This window comes from Bos grunniens, chromosome 24, assembly GCF_055505025.1.
Source record: "Bos grunniens cultivar Pamir isolate PY7600 chromosome 24, Bosgru_T2T1.0, whole genome shotgun sequence".
Lineage (NCBI taxonomy): Eukaryota > Metazoa > Chordata > Mammalia > Artiodactyla > Bovidae > Bos > Bos grunniens.
Window position 1 is genome coordinate 14,156,309 of NC_141188.1, and position 20,394 is coordinate 14,176,702.

Here is a 20,394-nt window from a genome sequence, read left to right on the forward strand (position 1 = left end):
AGTTAAGAGAATCTTGAGTTCTCAACACAAAGAAAAACTATTTTTCATATTTATTTAATGTTGTATTTATGTAAGATTGGATGTTCACTATATTTTTTGTGACAATCATTTCATCATGTATGTAAGTTGACTTATTATGGTGCATATTTTAAAATTATACAGTCTCTATATGTCAATTGCATATCAATAAAAGTGGAAGACAAGTTTTTAAATTAAAAAATAAAATAATAAAAAAAGCATAAATAAGCCATGAAGCTGACTTTAACACTTCTGATTACACCATAATGAAGATCCACACTGGGATTACATATCCCTCTATGCTTAGCCCTACATTCACATACTTATAACAACAAAATTATTCACCAGAATAGGATGAGCATCAGCTTAAAAGTCAGAGAACTTGGTGGTGATTCACTCTCCTCTAGAGGAGCCTGTTTGATAATCAACACTCTGGTAAACCCCATCTCAGGGAACCCTGGGGAAGAACAGAAGAAAGCATAATTACTGTAATGATCAGATGTTTGGTCAAGGCGTAGCCAAAGGGAGGGGAAGATGTAGGCTGTGTTTTGTACCTCAGGAACATAGCTTATACAAAAGTTTTGAGGAAATAAAAAAAAAAGGAGAATTTAGTGGTTAATAAAGAATAGAGAGCTTGACTGAGTCATGAAGCACACACAGTCACCCCCTCCAATATCAATAACTTCATAACCCATTAATAAGCGCCTAACATACAAAATAATCACAATGATGTGATCACTGACCTAGAGCCAGACATCCTGGAATGTGAAGTCAAGTGGGCCTTAGAAAGCATCACTATGAACAAAGCTAGTGGAGGTGATGGAATTCCAGTTGAGCTATTTCAAATCCTGAAAGATGATGCTGTGAAAGTGCTGCACTCAATATGCCAGCAAATTTGGAAAATTCAGCAGTGGCCACAGGACTGGAAAAGGGCAGTTTTCATTCCAATCCCAAAGAAAGGCAATGCCAAAGAATGCTCAAACTACCGCACAATGGCACTCATCTCACATGCTAGTAAAGTAATGCTCAAAATTCTCCAAGCCAGGCTTCAGCAATACGTGAACTGTGAACTTCCTGATGTTCAAGCTGGTTTTAGAAAAGGCAGAGGAACCAGAGACCAAATTGCCAACATCTGCTGGACCATGGAAAAAGCAAGAGAGTTCCAGAAAAACATCTATTTCTGCTTTATTGACTATGCCAAAGCCTTTGACTGTGTGGATCACAATAAAGTGTGGAAAATTCTGAAAGACATGGGAATACCAGACCACCTGACCTGCCTCTTGAGAAATCTGTATGCAGGTCAGGAAGCAACAGTTAGAAATGGACATGGAACAACAGACTGGTTCCAAATAGGAAAAGGAGTACATCAAGGCTGTATATTGTCACCCTGCTTATTTAACTTATATGCAGAGTACATAATGAGAAACGCTGGACTGGAAGAAGCACAAGCTGGAATCAAGATTGCCAGGAGAAATATTAATAACCTCAGATATGCAGATGACACCACCCTTATGGCAGAAAGTGAAGAGGAACTAAAAAGACTCTTGATGAAAATGAAAGTGGAAAGTGAAAAGTTGGCTTAAAGCTCAATATTCAGAAAACGAAGATCATGGCATCCAGTCCCATCACTTCATGGGAAATAGATGGGGAAACAGTGGAAACAGTGTCAGACTTTTTCTGGGCTCCAAAATCACTGCAGATGGTGATTGCAGCCATGAAATTAAAAGGTGCTTACTCCTTGGAAGGAAAGTTATGACCAACCTAGATAGCATTTTCAAAAGCAGAGACATTACTTTGCCAACAAAGGTTCATCTAGTCAAGGCTATGGTTTTTCCTGTGGTCCTGTATGGATGTGAGAGTTGGACTGTGAAGAAGGCTGAGCGCTGAAGAACTGATGCTTTTGAACTGTGGTGTTGGAGAAGACTCTTGCCAGTCCCTTGAACTGCAAGGAGATCCAACCAGTCCATTCTAAAGGAGATCAGCCCTGGGATTTCTTTGTAAGGAATGATGCTAAAGCTGAAACTCCAGTACTTTGGCTACCTCATGCGAAGAGTTGACTCATTGGAAAAGACTCTGATGCTGGGAGGGATTGGGGGCAGGAGGAGAAGGGGACGACAGAGGATGAGATGGATGGATGGCATCACCGACTCGATGGACATGAGTCTGAGTGAACTCTGGGAGTTGGTGATGGACTGGCGTGCTGTGAATCATGGGGTCGCAAAGAGTTGGACACGCCTGAGCGACTGAACTGAACTGAACATACAAGAGGAGATAAGTCCTAACAAGATGAGCATCCATGAAAGTGTTCTTCAATGGACTAAGTGAAGCCTAGGGGAGATTTTAAACCTCACAACACTTAGGTTAAAATCAGATCAAACTTCCCACAGATTCAACTCTCATAAGTAAATAAGACTCACTTAGCATCTATGTGTAGAAGAGAGAGATTTAAAGCTGGTACTATGGATAAAGTACCATAAAGGATGATGAAAGGAGTTAAATATCCTGGAGCCAGAGGAGCTGCTAAGGACAGTTTACAAGAACAAACTCATCCTATCATTTATGAGTAGAGCTAGTAAGCCTTACAAGCCTGGTAATAGCTGGTTGTTCAGAAAAGAACTTTAGTTCAACTTTAAATATTACTTAAAAACATAACATAACTTTCAGTGTTATTTTAAAAGATATAAGTTTTTAGACACAGATTTTTAGTTATAGGGTATAAATGTCTCTGGGCTTCCCTGGTGGCTCAGTGGTAAAGAATCATCTGCCAATGCAGGGAACTCGAAGATCCCTGGGACAGGAAGATCCCCTGGAGAAGGGCATCACTACCCACTCCAGTGTTCTTGCCTGGAAAATCTCCATGGTCAGAGGAGCCTGGCCGGCCAGGGCAGGCTAGAGCCTGGTGGGCCATGAGTCCAGGGGGTCACAAAGAGTCAGTCATGACTGGACAACTAAACAACAACAACAAACATCTCTAGAGAATAAGCATATACAATACCACAGTCAGCTTAAAAGCAGTCATCAGTGAAGAAAGCATTCAAGGTCAACCACACAATCACCTAAATAACAATAATAAATACATCAACAACTAATTAATATCAGACTACTTTATTAATTATACAAGAATACACAGAAGAATTGTACAAAATAGATCTTAAAGACCCAGATAACCATGATGGTGTGATCGTTCACCTGGAGCCAGACATCCTGGAGTTTGAAGTCAGGTGGGCCTTAGGAAGCATCACTATGAACAAAGCTAGTGGAGGTGATGGAATTCCAGCTGAGCTACTTCAAATCCTAAAAGATGATGCTGTTAAAGTGCTGCACTCAATATGTCAGCAAATTTGGAAAACATAACAGTGGCCACAGGACTGGAAAATGTCAGTTTTCATTCCAATCCCAAAGAAAGGAAATGCCAAAGAATGTTCAAACTACCGCACAATTGCACTCATCTCACATGCTAGCAAAGTAATGCTCAAAATTCTCCAAGCAAGGCTTCAATAGTACATGAACCACGAACTTTGAGATGTTCAAGCTGGATTTAGAAAAGGCAGAGGAACCAGAGATGAAATTGCCAATATCTGTTGGATCATCAAAAAAGCAAGAGAGTTCCAGAAAAACATCTACTTCTGCTTTACTGACTATGCCAAAGCCTTTGACTGTGTGGATCACAACAAACTGTGGAAAATTCTTCAAGAGATAGGAACACCAGACTACCTGACCTGCCTCTTGACAGGCAGGCCTTGATCTGTATGCAGGTCAAGAAGTTACAGTTAGAAATGGACATGGAACAACAGACTGGTTCCAAATTGGGAAAGGAGTACATCAAGGCTGTATATAGTCACCCTCCTTATTTAACTTAAATGCAGAATATCATGCAAAATACTGGGATAGATGAAGCACAAGCTGGGATCAAGATTTCCCAGAAGAAATATCAATAATCTCAGATATGCAGTCAGCAAAGAGGAACTAAACAGCCTCTTGATAAAAGTGAAAGAAGAGAGCAAAAAAGCTGGTTTAAAACTCAACATTCAAAAAATGAAGATCATGGCATCTGGTCCCATTACTTCATGGCAAATAGATGGGGAAACAATGGAAATAGTGACAGACTTTATTTTCTTGGGCTCCAAAATCACTGCAGATGGTGACTGCAGCCATCAAATTAAAAGAGGTTTGCTCTTTGGAAGAAAAGCTATGACCAACCTAGACATTACTTTGCCAACTAAGGTCCATCTAGTCAAAGGTATGGTTTTCCCAGTAGTCATGTATGGATGTGAGAGTTGGACCATAAAGAGAGCTGAGTGCTGAGGAATTGATGCTTTTGAACTGTGGTGTTGGAGAAGACTCTTGAGAGTCCCTTGGACTGCAAGGAGATCAAGTCAGTCAATCCTAAAGGAAAGTAGTCCTTAATATTCATTGGAAGGACTGATGCTGAAGCTGAAACTCTAATACTTTGGCCGCCTGATGTGAAGAACTCAGTCATTGGAAAGGACCCTGATGTTGGGAAAGATTGAAGGTGGGAGGAGAAAGGGATGACAGAGGATGAGATGGTTGGATGGCATCACTGACTCGATGGACACGAATTTCAGCGAGCTCCAGGAGTTGGTGATGGACAGGGAAACCTGGCATGCAGCAGTGCATGGGGTCACAAAGAGTCGGACATGACTGAGCAACAGAACTAAACTTAATTTATTAATTAATAGAAGCAATACTGTTCATGTTAGTAACAAGAAACATTTTTCCTTGCCTAAAGCTTATATCAGAATGCATAGACCCACTGATAGTTAACAGTAAAATAAACCTAAACCAATACCTAGTGAAAGTGAAAATCGCTCAGTTGTGACCGACTCTTTGTGACCCCATAGACTATTCAGTCCATAGAATTCTCCAGGCCAGAACACTGGAGTGGAGTAGGGGAAAGTAGACTTTCCCTTCTCCAGGGGATCTTCCCAACCCAGAGATTGAACCCAGGGCTCCTGCACTGCAGGTGGATTCTTTACCAGCTGAGCCACAAGGGAAGCCCAATCAATACCTAATTATTTATTAAAACAATTGCGAATCAGCATGTTACTGAAAAGAGTACCTCGGGTCTGGCTGCTCTCTTCTCAAAAGCCAAGAAACAGTCCAGGTTGGCAGAAAGAAAAGTGGGCTTTAGTGGATATTTTGGATGCCAGCAACTGTAGAGAGCTGGGTGGTGGACGTCTGAGCAAGGCCGTTCCCACCACCAACAAGCAGGGGGTGAGAGCTTTTATAGATTGGGGTGGGGGGGAGCAGGTGGGAACGGGGCAGAGGGGCTACATGCAGAAACAGTGCAGTCAGCTCTGTCAGTCATCTGCAAATTGGTCATCAGTGGTCTGACCAGTGTCATCTTGTTTTAAGTACAGTTAATCTTCCATTCCAGGGTCAGTTTGTTCTGGCACAGGGATCTTTCAGCTGTGGCATGTGGGATCTAGTTCTCTGACCAGGGACTGAACCTGGGTCCTGTGTATTGTAAGCACCAGCTATCAGCCACTGGACCGCCAGGGAAGTCCCTACCTTGTCCTTTGTTGCAGAAACCAGTACTCGAGAAACCAAGCGCCACACTCGGAGAGTTGGAGAACTCAGGCTTATTACCCTAGTGAGCCCACAGGAGTTAACACTTCAAGCTTTAAGCCCCAAACAAAGGGGTTACAGAGTTTTTATACACGGACAGACATGATTAAATGGGTTTATGGGTTTGAAGGGGCTGGGTAATTGCAGAGAGCAGGACAAGGGTGAATGCGATAAGCTCCAGTTCCTACTATTGTGAGTCCCCACTTTCTGAGACCTATGTGATCCAGACTTTGCAAGGAGCAAGCTGAGTTACAGAGGCAGAAGGAGCAGGAGGTTGTGTAAAATGTTAACTTTTCCTATTCAGTTTAATCACTGAAATTGATCTTCCTGGGAAGAGGTGGGAATAAAACAAGAGGAGAAGATCCTACGAAGCACTGATTAATCCATTAATCCAAAAATCATCAAATTTTAAGGGAAAACATATCATGTCCTCTACCTGCCTCCTGTCTGTAGAAAACCTTTAGACTCCCCAGCTTCTCTGAGTTCCAAAGAGTGCATTTAACCAGAGAAGTGAGAACATGAAGAAAGAAAGAAAAACCGTCAAAGAAGAGAAAACAGTAACTGAGCCATTAAACAAAGTCAAGGACCTAAGTTCCTTCTCAAGGGCTGTAGATAATGTTCTGAGCTGTGTCCCGTGAGTTGTCTTATACATGTTGAAATCCCCACCAGGTGGAGAGGTTGACTGCATGCTGCCCACAAGCATGCAGACTCCAGACCCGTTAGAAACAGAAGGTGATGATGCTGACTCCCAGTGACCTCACCACCAGCCAATCAGGAGAAGGTCCTTGAGCAGATAACCACTCCATAAGCCCTCTTGCCTGGAAAATCCCATGGACGGAGGAGCCTGGTAGCCTGCAGTCCATGGGGTCGCTAAGAGTTGGACATGACTGAATGACTTCACTTCGCTTCAGGAGAGAATCCACAGAAATTATCTCCTACCTTCCTTCTTTGTATACACAGAAAACTGTATCTGAGATACATCCACCACCAGGACCTGATGCTCACAACGCTGACCTTCTATGGCCAAAAAAGAATAGACATATCTCATAGATACGTTTAGAGAAAGCAATGGCACCCCACTCCAGTACTCTTGCCTGGAAAATCCCATGGACGGAGGAGCCTGGTGGGGCTGCAGTCCATGAGGTCGCTAAGAGTTGGACACGACTGAGCGACTTCACTTTCACTTTTCACTTTCATGCATTGGAGAAGGAAATGGCAACTTACTCCAGTGTTCTTGCCTGGAGAATCCCAGGGACAGGGGAGCCTGGTGGGCTGCCATCTATGGGGATGCACAGAGTTGGACACGACTGAAGCGACTTAGCAGCAACAGCAGCATAGATATGTTATACCTGAATCGGGTGGTTATATACAGCAACAATCACAACATCGCAAACCAACTATACTGCAACATAACATCGGCATGATATTAAAGAGAAGGAAAGTGAAGCAGTGCCTACTTTATTCCCCCCGACCTCCCTGACTGGGGCTGCTACCTGGACTGGGGTGAGTTTGACACAGCCTGGCAGGGTGCCCTTCACTGAACCCTTTTTAAACATCTACTGCCTGCTATGTTCTGGCTCAGACCAGACTCCCCAGAGGGATCCCGGCCTCCAGGGACTTGGGAGCAAATATTACAAACCCTGCATGTGCCCTGGTGCTGGGCATTCCAGTTCAAGCCCCCTTTCTGGTGTGCAGCCTCCTAGGCACCTAAGTACACTCAGCAGGGACCTGGTAGTAATTAGTAAATGCCCACTGACAGATTAAATGTTAAGAAATGTGTTCCATATAGACAATGGACCATCACTCAGCCTTGCTGAGTGAAAAAAAAAAGCACCACTAAAATTAAGAAATTATGCCACTGGTTTCTAGGAGGATGGACCTTGAAGGATTGTACACTAAGTGAAATCAGCCAGACTGAGGAAGACAACAGCCTTTGATGTTCCTTGTAGGAAAAATTAAAAAAGAGATATAAAGGAACTAGCTTACAACCCAAAAAGAGACTCTGAGAATTCAAACACAGAGGGTTCCAGTAAAAAAAAAAAAAAAAGTGCAGGGATGAATTTGGAGGTAGGGACTTACCTATACACAGAATCTGTAGGTGTAGTAGATAATCCAAAAGGATTATCTCTTTCCTTCCTTTCATATATATGCAGAAATCTGTAGCTGTCATAGATGCTCAAGAAGAACTCGATGTTCAGCAAGTGGAACTTTGCTTGAGCTTCTGTAATAATCTCTATGGCAAAAGAATCCAAAAGGAACAGATACGCTGTATATACATGTCATAACTGATCAGGTGGTTGCAAGTTGCACACTAACGGCAAGCACAAAACTACAAATGTGACATAGCTTCAGCATGAAATTAAAGAAAACAGAGAAAAAAAAATCAATGACTAATTTATTCCCTGCATGCACCCTCCCTGATTTGGGCTGCTATCCCATTCCTGGAGCCTGAGCAGGCTTGTATCTCATGTTTGGACTGGGGTGGGGTCGAGAATACAAAATATTTTTTAAAAGATGGCTAGCCCTGTGATTTTGACCCTGTAAGGTACAATAGCCAAGACTGGGAATCAAGCTAATTGTAGAAGCACAGTTGAGTTGATACGGACGACGGGGTACATGTACACAATGCAATATTTCTCAACGTTAAAGAAGCAGGAAATAATCCAAGGCCGGCCACAGGAAAGAAAGTAGAGATGATTATTCCGAGTGAAGTAAGGGACACAGAAGAGACAAGTATCAGTATCATGATATCACCTCTAGGTGTAATCTAAAGATGGATATAATTGAACTTCTTGCCTGGAGACAGAGCCTTGCAGACTTAGAAAAGAAACTTCGAATCGCCAAGATATAAAGATATGGGGCATGGAAAAATGAGTTTCTTCAGAGTTGCTTCAGACTAATACATGCACACTACTATTTGTAAAATAAATGACAAGGACCCACTGTTTAACACAAGGACACTTACTCCACACCCTAACATAACCTATATGGGAAAAAAAACCTCAGTATGTATTAATAGAAGTGAAACTAATTTTGGTAGAAGGAAAAAAATAAAACACCACACACCCACAAGACTGCAATTTACCCATAAACTCCAGTTCAAATGATGAGATAAAAACAGAAAAAGCAAAAAAAGGAATGATGACTCTGTTTCCTTCAGGACATAGTGACCTAGGCCCACCGGTGTCACATCCCTGGAGCCTGATTAGCTTGGGTCCCAAGGCTGGAGTGTCCTGGGGCTGAGGGAGCTGGGAGCATGTGGCATGCAGGGTGCCTCCACAATGAACCTGGAGTGCCTGTTGCCCTCCAGATACAGGCAGGATAATTTAGGGATTGGAATTAACAATCCCTTAAATCTATCTATCTATAATATATCATATTATACATACACATTCAGTTCAGTTGCTCAGTCGTGTCCGACTCTTTGCAACCCCATGAATTGCAGCACGCCAGGCCCCCCTGTCCATCACCAACTCCGGGAATTCATTCAAACTCACGTCCATCAAGTCAGTGATGCCATCCAGCCATCTCATCCTCTGTCGTCCCCTTCTCCTCCTGCCCCCAATCAAAAAGTACTTACTGAATAGCACAGGGAAGTTTATTGAACACACTGTGATCATCCATATGTAAAAAGGAAACCAAAAGAGAATAGATAAACGTCTATGTATTAATATAACTGAATTGAGTTCCTATACATCTAAAACAAACACAACTTTAGAAATCAATTATATCCCAATAGAAAATAACAAGGAAATTATAGTTTAAAAAAAAAAAAAAAGGTGTGGTATGAAGCAGTGCTGCCACCCTGTGGCCATTTTCTGTAACAACACTGTGAAGAGCTGTACGGCTGGGCGTTTAACTTTCACAAGGATTCAAGGTCTGTAAGTTGTCAACTAAAAAAATACAGTCACAAGCTGAAAGCAGAAAGTTATTTTACTTGGTGGGAATGTTTACAACTCCAAGCCTTGGAGACAGCATCTCAGTAACTCTGAGAAAACTGCTCCAAGGAGGCAAGAGGGAGAGTCAGGCTGTACACAAGTTTGCAACAAAGGGAGCAGGCAGTCTGAACAGCAAAGATCAGATACCTAGTTAAGGAATTTAGCATTCTATGTACGGGAAGATGCAAACCTCTGGGCTCGCGGCATTCATTCCTTTCGTATGCATCTCAGCTGTCTGGGGCCAATCCTATTTATTAGTTCACCTTGCTTCTTGCATTGCCCCCACTCCTCAGCAATTACCATTGGGGTTGGCAGCATCCTCTGGATCGCCTTTTGGGGAGCCCTCATTCACATTTGAAGGCCAGAAATCTCTCATGGCTGTGACATTTCTTGTTTATTAATACAGCAGGAGATATTTTCATTTCACAAAGGAAAAAACACCTGCCCTTCTAGTTCAATTCACAGTTGCTCCGTCGTGTCCGACTATGCAACCCCACGGACTGCAGCACGCCAGGCTTCCCTGTCCATCTCCAACTCCCAGAGCTTGCTCAGACTCATGTCCACTGAATCGGTGATACCATCCAACCATCTCATGGAGAAATGCCTTAGGTGTGATCATCAGAAAAGAATTCAAAACAAGGTGAGCATTAATAAAGCGAATTTCAAGAAGTAAGTTTAACTCACACCCTTTAAAATAATCACAAGAAAGGGTGTCAACATCACTATTTATTGGAGAAATGAAAATCTAAACTACAGCGAGGGATCACATCACACCAGTCAGAATGCCCATGGACAAACACTAAAAACAATAACTGCTGGAGAGGTGTGGACACAAGGGAAGCCTCCTCCACCAACGCTTGGGGTGTAAATTGGTAACAGCCACTATGGAGGACGTTGAGAAGCTTCCTTCAGCCATGAAAATGAGAATGAGTTAGAATACTCCTTAACACCATACTCAAAAATAAACTCCAAGTAGATTAAAAAAATCTAGTTGTAAGGATGGATACTATGAAATTTTCAGACAAATATAAACAGGACACAATTTGACATGAACGCAGCAAGTTCTTCGTGGATCTACCTCTTAGAAAAATGAAAGTAAACCACAAATCAGAAAATGGGATCGAATTAACCTTAAAAGCTTTTGCACACCAAAAGGAAACCCTCAAAGAAAGACAAGGACAGCCCTCAGAATAGGAAGAAATATTTGCGAAGGAAGAGACACAAGGAATTTATTTCCAAAACAGCTCATGCAGCTCAAGATCAAAAATACATACAAACCAAGAAAGAAAAAAAAAAAAGGGCCAAAGATCAAAATGGATATTTCTCTGAGAAAAGCCTACAGATAGCAGATAGGCACATGAAAAGATGCTCAGCATCCCTAATGATCAGAGAAATGCAAATCAAAAGTCCAATGAGGTAAGTACTCACATCCATCAGATTGGCCCTAAACATATTAAAGAATAAATGCTAGACAGGGTGTGGAGAGAAAGGAAACTTCCTGCACTGTTCTTTGCCACGTACTTAGGAGAATGTATGGAGGGTCACTTAAAAATAGCATACAAGTGCTGCTGGCCAAAATCTTGGCTTTCTGAAGCTGAATAAAAAAATACGGAGATTTAGACAGAACTTGGAGGAAATAGAAAGGTGGCTTTAATCCTCAGCCAGTGGAGAGGGCAACAGAGTAGGCTTGTGTCTCAAGAACTGTGCCCCCACCATGAAGAGTCTAGGGCTTATACAAGGCAAGGGTTCCCAGTGAGGGGTTGGTGATGAGGCACAAGTGTGTTAGAATCTTCTCAAAAACCGTCATAGGCTGGCATGCTGCTGCAGTTAAGTCACTTCAGTCGTGTCCGACTCTGTGCGACCCCACAGATGGCAGCCCACCAGGCTCCCCCGTCCCTGGGATTCTCCAGGCAAGAACACTGGAGTGGGTTGCCATTTCCTTCTCCAATGCATGAAAGTGAAAAGTGAAAGTCAAGTCGCTCAGTTGTGTCTGACTCTTTGCGACCCCATGGACTGCAGCCTACCAGGCTCCTCCACCCACAGGCTGGCATAGTAACCCAGTAATTGAGGCTGGCAGTTCGGTGGCTCTGCAGCCTTGTTTCTGATCTGTAACTACAAGGGGAGCGGTGTTGTAAGGGTAAACAATGGACAATAGGTGTGAAGGGTAGCTCCTGCAGAGTTAGGGGGCAGAAAAGCAAACTAAGTTACAGACATGCAGAGTTGCTGCTGCTGCTAAGTCGCTTCAGTCGTGTCTGACTCTGTGCAACCCCAAAGACGGCAGCCTACCAGGCTCCCCCGTCCCTGGGATTCTCCAGGCAAGAACACTGGAGCGGGTTGCCATTTCCTTCTCCAATGCATGAAAGTGAAAAGTGAAAGTGAAGTCGCTCAGTCGTTTCCGACTCTTAGCGACCCCATGGACTGTAGCCCATCAGGCTTCTCCATCCATGGGATTTTCCAGGCGAGAGTACTGGAGTGGGGTGCCATTGCCTTCTCCGGACATGCAGAGTTAGGAGCAGCTAAAGTAAAAAGCAAAACAAAACACTAGGAATGCTCAGACCTGCTCACTGTTCTCTTTATCTTCTCTGTTCTCTGGAAAGAAAAGAAAAAAAACCTTACTTCTCACCCTCGCCCCCTCCCTCCCCCCGCCGCCTTCTTTTTTTCCTTTTCACTGCAGCAAATTCCTCCGTCATTTTATTTCCTCCATATCAAGGGAGACAGAGAAGGAAATGGCAACCCACTCCAGTATTCTTGCCTAGAGAATTCCGTGGACAGAGGAGCCTGGTGGGCTGCTGTCCATGGGGTCGCACAGAGTCAGACATGACTGAAGCGACTTAGCATGCATGCATGCATTGGAGAAGGAAATGGCAACCCACTCCAGTGTTCTTGCCTGGAGAATCCCAGGGATGGAGGAGCCTGGTAGGCTGCCATCTATGTAGCTGCAGAGTCGGAAGGACTGAAGCAACTTAGCAGCAGCAGCAGCAGCAGCATATCAATGGAGAAAGGGATATAGGTGTCATTCTTGTTCTTGTCTGGCTGAGGACAATACCTCAGTTTTGCCTGTTTGACAATCACCACCTGTTCAGCCCAAGGGCCAATCTATCTCCTACTTCAAATTTTCCTTGAGAGACATGAACCTCAAGAAATCTTTATTGCAGTGATGAGGGACAGAAGGTCAATCTTTTATAACTTCTTCAATGCTGACATGGGACTCACAGACCCTGTCTAATTGGGGTCACGGAGTGCTCACTCCATTTTATTAAGAGGCCCCAGAGTGACTTTTGTAGTTATTCCCACAGGTTCTGATTGGAGGAGTGGCTGTAATCTCTTTGGGGTTTTCTCTCTGCATCATTTTTATCTTGATGTTAATCTGCTGTCATCTGGAGGAGACAAGTCTTTACAGGTAGTTTAAAAAAACAGAGGCCATAGATGAGTAAAAGTTATTCTAACTACGGCTCAAAGAAGGAGTAAGAACCAGGTTACGTTTGATGATGGTTTTGATTGTGGTCCAGATAGGGTCAGAGCTTGGGTCATCCTGTCCAAAAGGCTGGAGCCATGAGGACTCAGAAATAGTTGGAGGAATGACAACCTGAACATTAATAGACAAATTAGAAAAAGTTAAGCCTGAAATGGAGCCTAAATCCTAATTTAGACTTAACACTTTGAGGGGACTTGCAGTCAGGTATCCAGTTGTATCCTAGGTTTATTGACATAGGTCTTAACCTTTAATGTGGCTATTGGTCATTACACATTTTTTTTTCTTTTTTCTTGTCAACATAGGATCCAGAGAAATTTCCTTGTCTAAACATGTAACAGTTATAAGAAGAGACCTTTCAAAAGTAAGACTGCAGTCATCTGCTGCTAGCAGACTTGGTTTTCAGAATGGCTGCAGGCACCCTAAGTCTGACACAGTTTAGAAAACTCAAGTTCTCAACAGCACAAGGACTTGTCTGAAATCACACCATAGTGTCACCTAGTTATTCCATAGCTGCTCTATTTTGACTTTAATTGCACTTTTTTCCTTAATAGCCAAAGTGGCCGGCACTGTCAGTGATGCTAGTGTTTCTCTAGGTTTGAGAAGATACAAGAATCAGGGGTCATAAAAATCTCCTCCCCAGAGTGTCTAACTATCTGAAGGCCTCTTCTGCAGTGTTTTGTTTGCAGCACAGAGTGCCTCATTCCTAATTTTCACCCTGAACTTCTTTCAGGGGGTGTTGAAGGTCAGCAGCTTCAGTGGCCATGATTTAATCTTTGTAGAGGTAGATGGCAGAGGCCCTTCAGGGTCATGAATCTGGCCACAGTTTGGGACATTATATAACCATTTCATCACACACTTGGTAATGTAAGGGACAATACTTAAAAAAAATTAAATTAATTAATTTTAATTGGAGTATAATTACTTTACAGTATAGTAGTGGTTTTTGCCAGACAACGACATGATCAGCCACAGGTGCACATGTGCCCCACCCCACCCCCCATCCTGAAGCCCCCTCCCGCCTCCCTCCCCATCCCATCCCTCAGGGTCTACCCAGTGCACTGGCCCTGAGCGCCCTGTCTCATGCATCGAACCTGGACTGGCGATCTATTTCACATATGGTAATATACATATCTCTATGCTATTCTCTCAAATCATCCCACCCTTGATTTTTCCCACAGAGTCCGAAAGTCTGCTTTTCATCTGTGTCTCTTTTGCTGCCTTGCATATAGGGTCGTCATTACCATCTTTCTAAATTCCATATGTATGTGTTAATATACTGCACTGGCGTTTCTCTTTCTGACATACTTCTATCTGTATAATAGGCTTGGGACAACACTTCTGAAGCAGACAGTATAGAAAACAATATAGCTAGCAATAACAATAAGGTCATCAGAAAGAACTAAAGTCAAGAACTTCCATTATGTGTAGCCCAGTACATACCTAAGTCATCTGACTTAGTTTGTTCCACACCAATCCTTATTTTTTTAGAGAAACTATACACTGACATTGTCTATAAAGCACCCAGCCTAGTTTTCTAGTGTTATTAGACTGATTATCCTTAGTATGATTTAATTGTTCCCAGTCTAGAGGAGACTTTAAATAGGTGCAAAGCGTAGCTCCTGCAGTTAGTGGGGAGGAAAGCAAACTTAGTTATAGAAATGCAGAGCAGGAATGGCTAAAGAAAAAAAAAAGAACTAGGAATATTCAAGTCTGCTTACTCTTCTCTTCATCTTCTTTGTTTTCAGGAAGGAGAAAGAGAAAAACTCATTTCTCTCTTCTTTTTTTTTTTTTTTTTTTTACAGCAACAAATTCTTCTTTTTTTCTGTTTTCACTGCAACCCAAGTACCTTAGAACCCAGCAGTCCCACACATGGGCATAAACCCAGAGAAAACAGAATAAAATGAAAAGACAGGGGAACCCCTGCAATCTCAGCCCAACAAGGTACAGTAGTCAGGTCTGGGAAGCAAGCTAAATGTAGAAATTACAAATGAATGGAAATAGAGGATGGGGCACATGTACACAATGCAATACTTCTCAGCGATAAGGAAGCAGGATATGATGGCAAGTCCAGCCACAGGAAGCAGAGTAGAGATGATCATTCCGAGTGAAGTAAGGGAGACAGGGAGAGACAAGTATCATGTGATATCACCTCTAGGTGTAATCTAAAAATGGATATAAATAGAGTTCTTTCCCAAAGAGACACAGCCTCACAGATTTAGAAAAGGAACTTCTGGTCATCAAGAAAATCAAGATGCAGTAGATTGAAAAGGAAAAAAAAAAAAAAGAAACAAACACAAGATTACAATTCACTTCTGTTCAAATTGTAGGGTAAAAATAAAAATATGGAAAAAGAAATGCTGACTCTATTCCCCTCAGGCCGCACTGACCTGGGCTGGTGCCAGAGCCCTGGAGCCTGGTTAAGTTGGGTCCTGAGGCTGGAGTGTCCTGGGGCTGAGGGATCCAGGAGCGTGTGGCAGGCAGGGTCCCTCCACAATGAACCTGGAGTGCCTGTTGCCCTCTGCGGAGCCCCCAGCCTTCAGAAACAAGTAGGAGAAATTAAGAGTTTGGAATTAACATATACATGGTAATATATATCAAATAGATGATCGAAAAGTAACTACCGAATAGCATAGGAAAGTTGACGAACACACTAATCACCTCTACATGAAAATAAACCCAAAGAGAATAAAAAACATCTAGGCATAACTGAATCATGGCTCTGTACAACTGAAACAAATGCATCAGAGATCAACAAGAGTCCAACAGAAAACAACAAGGAAATTACAGGAAAGAAAAAACAAAGGAGAAGAATAGGACATGAAGAAGTGCTGCTCTCTTCTGGCCTTTTAATTTAACAACACCATGAAAAGCAATGCTGCTGGGCATTTGATATGCACAAGGATCAAGGGACTGCAAGTGAAAAATAACTGCCTTCAAGACATGTCCTCGGTGTCACTGGAAAAAAAAAAAAAAATCAAAACAAGGCAGGCATTCAACTGGCCAATTTTAAGAGGTAGGTTTAACTCACACCCTTTAAAAGAATCATATGAAAAGATGTCAGCATCACTAAATATTAGAGACATGCAAATCAAAACTACAATGAGGTATTACCTCACATGGTTCACAATGACCATTGTCCCAAAGTTGACAGAGAATAAATGCTGGAGAAAGTGTGGAAAAAGGGAACCCTCCCACACTGTTGGTGAAAAGGTGAAATAGCAGCAGCCACTATGAAGAACAGTGTGCAGGCTTTTTGTGAAATGATCATGAGAATGAAATTAGAACACTGCCTAACAGCATACACAAAAATAAACTCCAAATAGATTAAAGACCTAAAACGAAGGACAGATAATGTGAAACTCTCAAGGGAAAAAGCATAACACACTTTGACATAAAATGCGGCAAGTTTTTCTTTGACCCACCTCTTAGAATCACAAAAAATAAAATAAATAAATAGAACCTAACTACCCATAAAAGCACTGGCGCAGCAGAGGAAGCCATAAACACAACAAAAAGGTAAGCCTCAGAATGGAATTATATGTGCAAACAAAGACACTCCTGAGGAATTTCTCTCCAAGACATATAAACAGCTTGCTGCTGCTGCTGCTGCTAAGTCGCTTCAGTCGTGTCCGACTCTGTGCGACCCCATAGACGTCTGGCAGCCCACCAGGCTCCCCGTCCCTGGGATTCTCCAGGCAAGAACACTGGAGTGGGTTACCATTTCCTTCTCCAATGCATGAAAGTGAAAAGTGAAAGTGAAATCGCTCAGTCGTGTCCGACTCTCTGTGACCCCATGGACTGCAGCCTACCAGGCTCCTCCATCCATGGGATTTTCCAGGCAAGAGTACTGGAGTGGGGTGCCATTGCCTTCTCTGATAAACAGCTTATGTACCTCAATATCAAAGAAACAACCCAGTCAAATAGGGGCACAAGATTTAAATGGATCTTTCTCCACAGAAGACATAGAGATAGCCATGAAGCACATGAAAAGATGCTCAGCATCTGAAAGTATTAGAGAATTGCGAATCAAAAGTACACTGTGGCATCACCCACACATGTTAGAATGGTCAGCATACAAAATCTACAACAATAAATGCTGGAGAGAGAATAGAGGGGAAAGGACCCTCCTCCCTGGTGGTGGGAATGAAAGTCATTAAATCCATGAAGGAGAACAGGACAAAGGTTTATTAAAAACTAAACAGAGAAGTACCATAAGACCCAGCAATCCCATTCCTGGACACAGACTGAGAGGAAAACATAATTTTAAAAGACAGGTGCACCCCAATGTTCATGGTAGCAGAATGTACAATAGCTAAGACATGGATGAAGTCCAAGTGGACAAGGACAGATGAATGGATAACAAGATGGGGTACACACACACAGAGCAGTATTGCTCAGCCATAAAAAGGGTGACCTCACGCCATGTCCAGCATCAAGAAAGGAAGTAGAGATGATAACACAAGTGAAGTAAGCCAGACAAAGGAAGACAAGTATCATATGATATCTCTCAGAGGTGGACCCTAAAAATGGATACAAACAAACTTGTTTACCAAACAGAAACAGACTCACAGCATAGCAAAACACCTTATGGTTTCCAAAAAGGAAAGTTGGTGGGCAAAGGAAATGAGACAGTGGAGATGAGCACACACACATGACTCTTTGTAGAATAATCAACAAGAACCCACTCTAGGACGAGGACCCCTAATCAACACTGCATAATAAAATATACAGGAAGAGAACCCCCCAAAGCACCTATGCATGGCTATGCACGAGTGAATTCCGTTGCTGTACACCTGAAACAAATAAGCACACTCTACAACACTGTAAGTCATCTATACACCGACACAAAATTCAAATTACAAAAAGAGAAAGGTGAAAGTCGCTCAGTCGTGTCTGACTTTTTGTGACCACGTGGACTATACAGTCCACGCAATTCTCCAGGCCAAAATACTGGATTGGGCAGCCTTTCCCTTTCCCAGGGTATCTTCGCAACCCATGGATCAAACCCTGGTCTCCCACATTGCAGGCAGATTCTTTACCAGCTGAGCCACACCGGACGCCCAAGAATAGTGTAGTGGGTAGCCTATCCCTTCTCCAGGGGATCTTCCAGAACCCAGGAATCGAACCAGGGTCTCCTGCATGCTGACTCTATTCCCTTCAGGCCTCAGTGACCTGGGCTGCTGCCACATCCCTGAAGCCTGAGCAGGCTTGGGTCCCTTGGCTGGCCTGCCTTGGGGCTGAGGGATGTGGGGAGGATGTCAGCCAGTGAACCCTGCTCCATGGACCTGGCGTGTCTGCTTCCCTCTGCACCGGCCCACCAGATCCTGGTGGGTCCTCCTGCAGACTACACCTACTGTACCCAAAGGATGTGGAGCCTCTGGGCTGGAAGAGCTTTGGAAAGTCCCCTGGGCTCCATGTCTCCGGTGATGGGGTTCCCACATCCAGCTTCCTTCCTTCGGGTCAGCCCACCTATGATGAAGGCACCCTCCAGAGTGGTGTTGCAGGAATTCCAGGGCATAGGGGTAAGGAAGGAAGAAGGAATGGGACACAAGCCTTGGGTGTTTCTTCTAGCTCATTCCACTCTGAATAACAATCCAGGAACAGAACTTTCCCGAAGGCTCAGGTTTCCCCCGTAACTAGGGTAGGGGCATAAAAACATGCTGCCACCTTGTGGCCGTTTCCCGTAACAACAACTTTGAAACCTTTACTCCCTGGCACTTAACGTCCTGAAGAAATGTCCAAGGGGAGGTGAACAGAAAAATATTAAAAACAGAGCAGGCGTTCCAGAAGATAATTTCAATGAGTAAGTTTAAATCACACTGTTAAAAAAATCACATGTAAAGATGTCAGCATCACTAAATATGAGAGAAATGCAAATAAAAACTTCAAGGAGGCTCCACCTCACACCAGTCAGAATGGCCACAGATGGAGACTCTACAAGCAATAGATGCTGGAGAGGGTGTAGAGCAAACGGAACCCTCCTACACTGATGCTGGGAATGGAAATTGGGAGCAGCCACTGTGGCGGACACTGCTCATGTTCCTTAGCAATGAAAACCAGAATGAAATTAGAATGTTCCCTAACACCATACACAAAAATAAACTCCAAATAGATTAAGATCTAAATAAAAGGACAGACACTATGATACTCTTGAGTAAAAGAGCACATGCCTTAACATAAAATGCAGCAAGTTCTTTTTTGATCCACCTTGTAGAATCATGAAAATAAAACAAAAATAAGCAAATGGGACCTGATAAACATTAAAAGCATCTGCACAGCAAAGGAAACCATCAGTAAAAGAAAAAAACAACCTTCAGGATGGGGAAAAAAAAAAAAACCCTTACAAACAAAGATGCCTATAGGGAATTTCTTTTCAACACATACAAACCACTAGTATGGCTCAATGTCAAAAAAAAAAAAAAGCAACCCAATAAAAAATCAGCCAAAGAATAAATGCACATTTCTCCAAAGAAGTCATAAAGATGGCCATAAAGCACATGAAATGATACTCAGCATCACTAGTTCTTAGAGAAAGGCAAATCAAATGTATGATGAGGTATTACCTCACATTGATCAGAATGGCCACATCAAAACCCTACAACAATGAAGTCTGCAGAGGGTGTGGAGAAAAGAGAATGCTCCTACACTGCTGGGGGCAATGTCAGTCAGTACACCCACTAGAGAGGACATTACAGAGGTTCTTAAAAAGCTAAACATGGAAGTACCCAGTAAGCCAGCAATCCCACACCTAGGTGTAGACCCAGTTCAGTTCAGTTCAGTTCAGTCGCTCAGTCATGTCGGACTCTTTGCAACCTCATGAATTACAGCACACCAGGCCTCCCTGTCCCTCACCAACTCCTGGAGTTCACTCAAACTCACGTCCATCGAGTCGGTGATGCCATCCAGCCATCTCATCCTCTGTCATCCCCTTCTGCTCCTGCCCCCAATCCCTCCCAGCATCAGAGTTTTTTCCCATGAGGCAACTCTTCGCATCAGGTGGCCAAAGTATTGGAGTTTCAGCTTCAGCATCAGTCCTTCCAATGAACACCCAGGACTGATCTCCTTTAGGATGGACTGGTTGGATTTCCTTGCAGTCCAAGGGACTCTCAAGACTCTTCTCCAACACCACAGTTCAAAAGCATCAATTCTTTGGCGCTCAGCTTTCTTCACAGTCCAACTCTCACATCCATACATGACCACTGGAAAAACCATAGCCTTAACTAGATAGACCTTTGTTGGCAAAGTAATATCTCTTCTTTTTAATATGCTATCTAGGTTGGTCATTGGAGAAGGCAATGGCACCCCACTCCAGTACTCTTGCCTGGAAAATCCCGTGGATGGAGGAGCCTGGTAGGCTGCAGTCCATGGGGTCAC